Here is a 7,466-nt window from a genome sequence, read left to right as displayed (position 1 = left end):
TATCTAGTCTGTAATTCACACAGAATGTCTGTACTGTCTACAAATGGCAGGACCAGATCAGTAGAGACAGCTTGTTAAATGATTGTAGCTTCTTTGGTTGTTTTAAAATCAATGATCATGGGATTTCACAATGATCTCCAAAAGGTCCTTTGGGAGCCACTCACATCACCCCAAACCAGGCAGTTTGAACTGACAGGTGCCCCACTTGACTCCATACACACACCGCTCACACAGTCGCCATCCCCACCCTGGCCTTCCCGTAGCAGAATTTCAAACATCTGGCTCCTTTAAGTTTTTTAATTGTGGTACAGCAACAACAGCTTGAGCGGGTGCCTCTGGGGAGGGAACCCCAACAAAGAGATCCCCGAGGTTTCATACCTTCACAGTCTATGCACCTGCTCTTCATATGCCTTGCACACATCTCTGGGTCCAGTGATGATATTTGGTCCCAGTCGTGCTGTTCATGGGGCCCTGTGCAGTCCCCAGGTGACCCTCCACCCCCCCGGCTGGGTCCCCATGTAGGCAAAGGGTCAGTGTCCATTTGTGGCTCACTGCCTGCAAGCAACTTATCCCCCCAAGGCATGATGTGCAGCTTGCACACCCAGCTACTGGCACCCAGTGTGTTCCTCAGGCCTCTCCCGAGATGGCATGAGTTGTAGATGACTAACCAAAGGATGATGGATGCAGCCATGAGCTGTCACTCCCTGCATGTGCTGTAGGTGCTTTCAGCCCTCTCTTCTGGAGCAGAGAGGAGCTGCTGGCCACTCCTCCTGGCAGAACATGGGGCTGCTCTTGCTGAAGCCACTGAGGGAGCAGGGCCCTGGGGATGGGGCTGATGCCTCCAGCCTGCTCTGTGGCCACTCCTGTTCAACCAGAGTCAAACCAGAGTGTGTCTGCAGGTGTGCAAAGGAGTCACACCCTGAGGCTGGCCGAGCAAGCCCTGCGGAGGGGATTACACTCATGGCAGGGACCACAGACATCAAGGGACAACCAGAGGCTCCCCTCCTGAGTGTCACTGGCTCCACCTGCCAGGCTACAATTAAAAACACAAAAAAGGAGTGCAGGAGAAGGTGCTGGTGCTCCATGGGAGTTCTCAGCCCTTTTGGTCACAGGGACAGCTGTAGGGCACATGGTCCTTCCAGCGCTCGGAGTCTTAACTGTCAGCTCTTATTCTTGGAGCTGGAGAGGAAATGGGTGGGAAGCACCTTTGATAAACTGCTGGGGACAAGTGAGTATTTTATTTAACAAAACACCTGCAGCATTTCCAGCACTTGCAAGCAACCCAAAATCTGAGGTCCATGGCCTCAGATGGCATTTCATGCCTCCATGACATTTCAACATGTACAGGTAAGGCAAAGTAATGTTTAAAAACTGATCTAAAACTATTGAGCTGCATCTTCTTTTGTGTGTGCCTAAAGCACAGCCAGTCCCATGCTTACTTTGCAAATAAGCAAATTCTCAAGTTGTGTTTATTTCAACATGTTACTCCCAATGAAATCCTCTCCTTGCTGGGAGTGAAAGAGGAAAATGTTGCCCTAAACTAGAAGTCAAACCCAACAGAGTGTCACTCAAAAGATTGGCAACAAGATCCAGGTCAGGTCTGGGGATGGGCTGGTTTTCCCCACACTTGGACTTGCTCCAGCACTCTGCAGTGCACCAGCTCATTTCCATCATCCAGGCAGCTCAGAAAGGCAACACTCACTCCGTGCAGCCTAGGACCACGCTGGGTAGCCCCGCTGACAGTGCAAGGGGCCTGGTGCCCACTGCCCACAGCTGCTTCCACTGCTCGCACTGGCCTCCCTCGAGGTGCGGGCCGGGGTTTTACTGGCAGCAGAGCAGCTGGGAAGGCACTGGGATGGATGGAACACCCTGTGCCTGAGGCTCCTCGGGGGCTTCAAGCAGCACCTTGCCAGATATGGAGAGTGGCGCAACAAGCCGCCTTGGGAAGCAGCACCGAAACAGGCTGTGCTTTCCTCTTCCTGCCTGGACAGAACTGCCTGTGCAACATGAGAGCTTCCCGCTCGGCGTACATGTAAACAGAGCACCCGCAGCCTTTCACCTACTCCGCTCTGTTTACAGATTCCACTCCTCGCTCTTTTCCCACCGCTGCACACCAGCTCCTGCGTGCGCGGGTGTTGCACTTGGCAGGGCCATATGGTGTTCTCCTGACATACATCTGAGGCCAGATACGTACTGTACTGCTGAGAGATTTAAGATGAGAAAACCTTTCCAGGACATTTAAGCTGTACAAATAATGATAATAAAAGGCCTTCATAGATGTGTAGGCTTAGTCCAGACAAACCCTTTGCTACTCTGCTCAGTACAAAATATAAACAGACTGTGATTTAAGAGCTTCCTCAGTAAACAAAGCAGCAAGTGAGTAAAATAAACTAATATGTCTAGAAAAACAAATGCTTCTTAAAATTCCACTTAAATAAATTTTTATTCCATGGCAGCAAGAAAAGAGCACTTAGAAATTATTTTAACATGGAAAAGGTCTTACCCTAATATACTAAGATAAGCAAAGAATTATGGCTAAGATTTTCAAATCTATCTAAGGGATTCAAGTCTCCAATTAAAACAAACAAAGTGAGTACCCAAATCCTTTAAGCAGCCTTGAAAATTGTCCTATCTGTGTGCAAAAGTCCATGCATATAAAAGTATATGAGTAAAGATCTAGCATAGACCAAAGCAAGCATTTCAAGGCATTCTGAGAATATAAATACATAAAAATGAACTCTGGAGAGTTGCAGTATTTGAAAGAGTGCTCTGTTGGGTGATCTAATGATCTAATATGATCTAATCAATACTCATTGTTTATTTAACAAGAGTAAATTTGATCCAAAAGTTTCCAAAACCTCAAGCTCTCCAACACCCAGTGTCAGTGGGATTATCCAAGGGCATTCACCCAGAGTTGCCAAATAGCTATTCAGTAACCAAACAGACCACACACCACTTGAATTTGGGCTGGTCAGACACTGTGCCAATAACAGTCATCCCAATGAGAGGAGAGGGGTTGGTGCATGCAGGCCCACTCGTAGATCTGCACCTAAAAACATGTCTTCACTGTATCATCTGTGTCATCCTAATTTGGATACAAAAAGCTTCCTTCAGCATGGGTTGCTATGCTGTGTTTCTTTAATTTAGGAGATGCTTTCCAGACATGGTTTTATTTCACATACGTGTACTTTAGTGTCTCAGCTTTGCCTTCCATGGGTGTGCTAACCAGGATGATACAGAACTGATTTCTCTATGACAGCAACTCCTCCAGTTGCTCTTAAATGACATCTGAGCTTTTAATTAACTGAGCCTAAGAAAACAGACCCAAACTGTGACAGGCTCACAATATGTGACAATGCAGCTCATACAGGACACAAAACACTGGGTTGGAGGAGAAGAAGGTGTCACACCAGCTTTAGGAGTTCCCAGGACTTCACCAGAAGCAGGAAGTCTTGGGAAGCTGAAGCCCAAACAGCAGGCAAAGCTTTCTGGAGAATTGTTACGGATATTACATGTTCCAGAATAATTACAGCTTAGATCATTCACTGTCTCATGAGACTGACCTGGATTTGAGGTTAACATCAAAGCTTCTTGAGGACAAAGAAACCCAAAGGGCTTCCACCTTCCTCTTTTTTTTCTGTACTCAGGTTCCAGCACTGGTCACAGACAGTGCTCACTGATTGTGAGCAGGACCCCTGAGAGTGAAATCCACCACCGCTGCATCCAGGTTTGTGCAGTTGAAGGCTGAACACACAGGCAGAATAAAAGTGTGGGAAATGTGACCCACTTTATCTGACAAAGCCTGTTGCAGGCACAAGAACCCCCTGACCCTCACTTGCTGCTTTCTCTTCCACCCACACCCACATTGATGCTGGAAATGCCCTTTTTTGGCGGGGGGGCGGGGGGGGGGGCTCTGAAGACAGTTCCTGGTGAGTGCATGACCCTGACTGCACAGAGCAGGATGTAACAGTTTTCTGATAGCTAAAACTGTTCTAGCTGCAAAACAAACACATGTACACACACAGATATTATGACATCAGTGGGGTTTTTTACATCTGGTGCCATCAAATACACGAAGATGGTCTTCAGAACCATCTTGAAAACATCTCAAAACTAACTAAAGCATCTTTAAACTAGCCAAAGCATCTTGTTAGCTTTTTGAAACTAACAACTAGATGCAAGCTTTCTTCTGGTAGATACCTCTTTCCCATTGCCTTTTAGTCCTTGCTCTAAACAGTTCACTGCACTGGCATCAAGAGCTGCAGAATCACTCTCTTTATTTCTGTCCAATATCTGCATTTTCAGTCCCTAAAAAAGGGAGATGAAACAGTATTTTGCAAGAATAATTTTGTCCTTCCACTACTGCAAACCAGTAACTTTTCAACAGTACCTGTGAAAAGACTTCCTGAAAGTTTGTGATGGAAATGAACACATCAGTCCATTTTCAGCCAATCCTCTTTTTATAGAAATAGAGCTTACCTGCAAAACCCACCTTAGCTAACTCAGAAACAGGAAGATACTAGAAAAATGTTGAAAGAAGAAAAAAAAAAAAACATTTTACAAAACCAAACGTTCCTGGAAGTAGTAAGAAATTAATGTAAATTCTCTCCTGGGAGAATGGAGCTAGTTACACACAGGCTGTCTCCGGACTTAAAAATATTTTTCAATACAAGATATACTTGTGAAAACTAAACTGAAAACCAAAGGGATCACAAAGCCTTTTACATCAGTCCTTCAGCTTCACCCAAAGAGACAGAGCAAGGAGCCAAAGAAGAGATTCATGGTGGACAAGCATGTTCCTGTAAAACCTGAAGGAACAGAGCCACTGCCCCTCAGCAGAGCAAACCTGCAAGTGACAGCTGTCATGCTGTGCAGCACATCCAGGGGCAATAGGGCAAAATGGATGCTTCTGGTGCAGGATAAAGATAACCAAGCTTTCCCTGAGGCAGCTGCTCTGTGGGAGCCTGGTTCACTACAGGGTCTGAAACTCTCCTCTATGTGCCCCGTCTCAATAGCTACACCATACCTTCTTTCCTGCTTCCTTGGTGCCCTTGCAAGTCACTCAGCCTTTTCACCTTCTCTAAATCTGAGTGCCCATCACAGTGTCTTCTCTCTTCCCTCATTTTTCCCCCCAGGTCTCTTGGCAGCAAAGAGTAGTGTGTGCTATGTTCGAGCTGCAGACATGCGTGTGAACACCTGCATGCCAACAGCCGGCAAACAGCCTGAACCCGCTCCTGCTGTACCTCCACGGGACTCTGCTCTGCCCAGCTGATGGTTCTTGTGGGCACTTGTGGTGGGATCCACCTCACCTCACCTGCTTTGTAGAGTCACCCACTGTGGTTGCTGCTCAGGTTTCCATTATCATCAGGGAGATGGAGTCAACAGAGCCTAGAATGTAGTTCATTCCACATCAGGGAAAAACATAACTTGCTTGAACCCAGTGATTTATATTTATTAGCACTTCACTGATGATAAAAAGAGCTATAAAACCACATGCTTGTGTTATAAACACCTAATTTCAAATGAACTCAACCCATAGTGATTCTGGGTACATTTATGTAGACTTTGCTCTTGAAACCCAAGAACAACTGTGGGCCCAGGGTCATACACTGCAAACTGGCTCAGTTCCCTGCTGCTGACAACAAGGATCCTTTGGAGGAGATGATTTGCACCTACAGAGAAGATGAAGGGAAGCATGTCAGCCCAGGGCCCACCTGCCCAGGCCTTCTTGGCTTCCCATGCCTGTGTACTCTCCATGCTCAAGAGCCTCCATGGCTGTTTTGCAAAAGACCCATGCCTACATATCTACACCCTTTCAGACACTGACCTTGTCCACCTCTTCTCCACCTTCCCTGTCCCATCCTCCCCTTGTGGAGAGAAGACTTTGGACCAGGGCAGCAGCAGTCATAGGCAGGCTCAGATTGACAAGGTCTTTAGGAGGCTGCTTTAGAAGGCTGCTTGCCAGCCCTTGAATGCCAGCACATCACTCAGGCCCTGCAGAGTTGTGGGTACCATAACCAGCTAAATGGGTTCAGTCTGCACCACAGATCCATCTGGAAAAATGTATCCTCTCTACTATAGACAAGACAGTGCCCTCTTCTAGCAAAGCTTCCATTAGGTCAGGATGTCACTGTGCATGTCACCTCAAACAAGGCTCATACTGCCCTCTTCTTCTTACTGTTTGTTGTGGTTTAACCTCAGCTGACAACTAAAGACTATGTAGCAGTTTGCTCACTGCTCCCCCAACCCCGTGGGATGAGGAGGAGAATTGAAAAAAAAGGTAAAACCCATGAGTTGAGATAACAACAGTTTAATAATTGAAATAAAATAAAATATAATAATAATAATAATAATAATAATAATAATAATAATAATAATAATAATAATAATAATAATAATAATGTATAATATATAAGACTATAATGAAAAGGGAGGGAATAAAAAGAGCTATAAATAAAACCAAGAAAGACAAATTATGCATAGTGCAACTGCTTACCACCCCTGTCCAATACCCATTCCATCCCTGGGCAGTGACTGGCAGCTTCCAGACAATTCCCCACAGTTTATGTACCAAACATGGTATTCTATGGTATGGAATATCCCATGGCCAGTTTGGGTCAGCTGTCCTGACTGTGCTCCCTACTGCTTCTTGTGCAACTCCTCATTAGCAGAACACAGAAAGCTGAAAAAACCTTGATTTTTTGCAAGCCCTACTAGCAACATCTAAACCATCAGTGTGTTACCAACATTGTTCTTATCCTAAATTGAAAACATAGGACTGTATGAGCTCCTGGGAAGAAAATTAACTCTATACCAGTCAAAACCAGGATACTGTGGCTCCCACAGAATGAATGTCTGTAGGACCAAGGATGAACTGTGGGACAGAAGTGACTTTCCAACAGTGAGCTGCAAGACCAAAGTGTGTATGTCCCATGCAGAGCTGCAGGAATGAAGTGCGTGTCCCCAGAGTTGAGCTGCAAGAGTAAAGTGAGACACAGAGGAGAATTCAGAGAGCAGATGGATGCTGGCAGCCTGCTGCCATGCAGGGTTTGGTATGCAGGCAAATACACACATTGTGCGTAACCTGCACAATCTCCAGCTACACCTGGGATCTTGCAAAGACTGATGAAAATCTTTGGGCAAGTTTTTCTGGTCATGAGGGCAACTCCACTGACAGAGGTTCCCTCCCTGTAGTCTCTGACAAAGCCAACACCGTCCCTGCACATTGTGCATTTGGAGAATAAAGAGAAATCTATCTCCTTGCAGCCCCACATGCCAGTCTGAGCTCACGGTGGAGATACTTGCACTGAGGAACACCAAAGCTAGCTTTCACAAAGGCTCTTGTTTTAAAGATTTTAAGTAGAATTGTTTAATCCTTATATTGCTGCTAAGAGACTATGTGAGCAACAAAGGTGTGGCTCTTATCTCTTTAAATGAAACACAAGGCCTTGATCTCCACAGGTCTC

The sequence above is a fragment of the Vidua chalybeata genome, chromosome 1 (assembly GCF_026979565.1).
Source record: "Vidua chalybeata isolate OUT-0048 chromosome 1, bVidCha1 merged haplotype, whole genome shotgun sequence".
Lineage (NCBI taxonomy): Eukaryota > Metazoa > Chordata > Aves > Passeriformes > Viduidae > Vidua > Vidua chalybeata.
The sequence above is the reverse complement of the archived record's forward strand: the minus strand, read 5'-3'. Positions refer to the sequence as shown.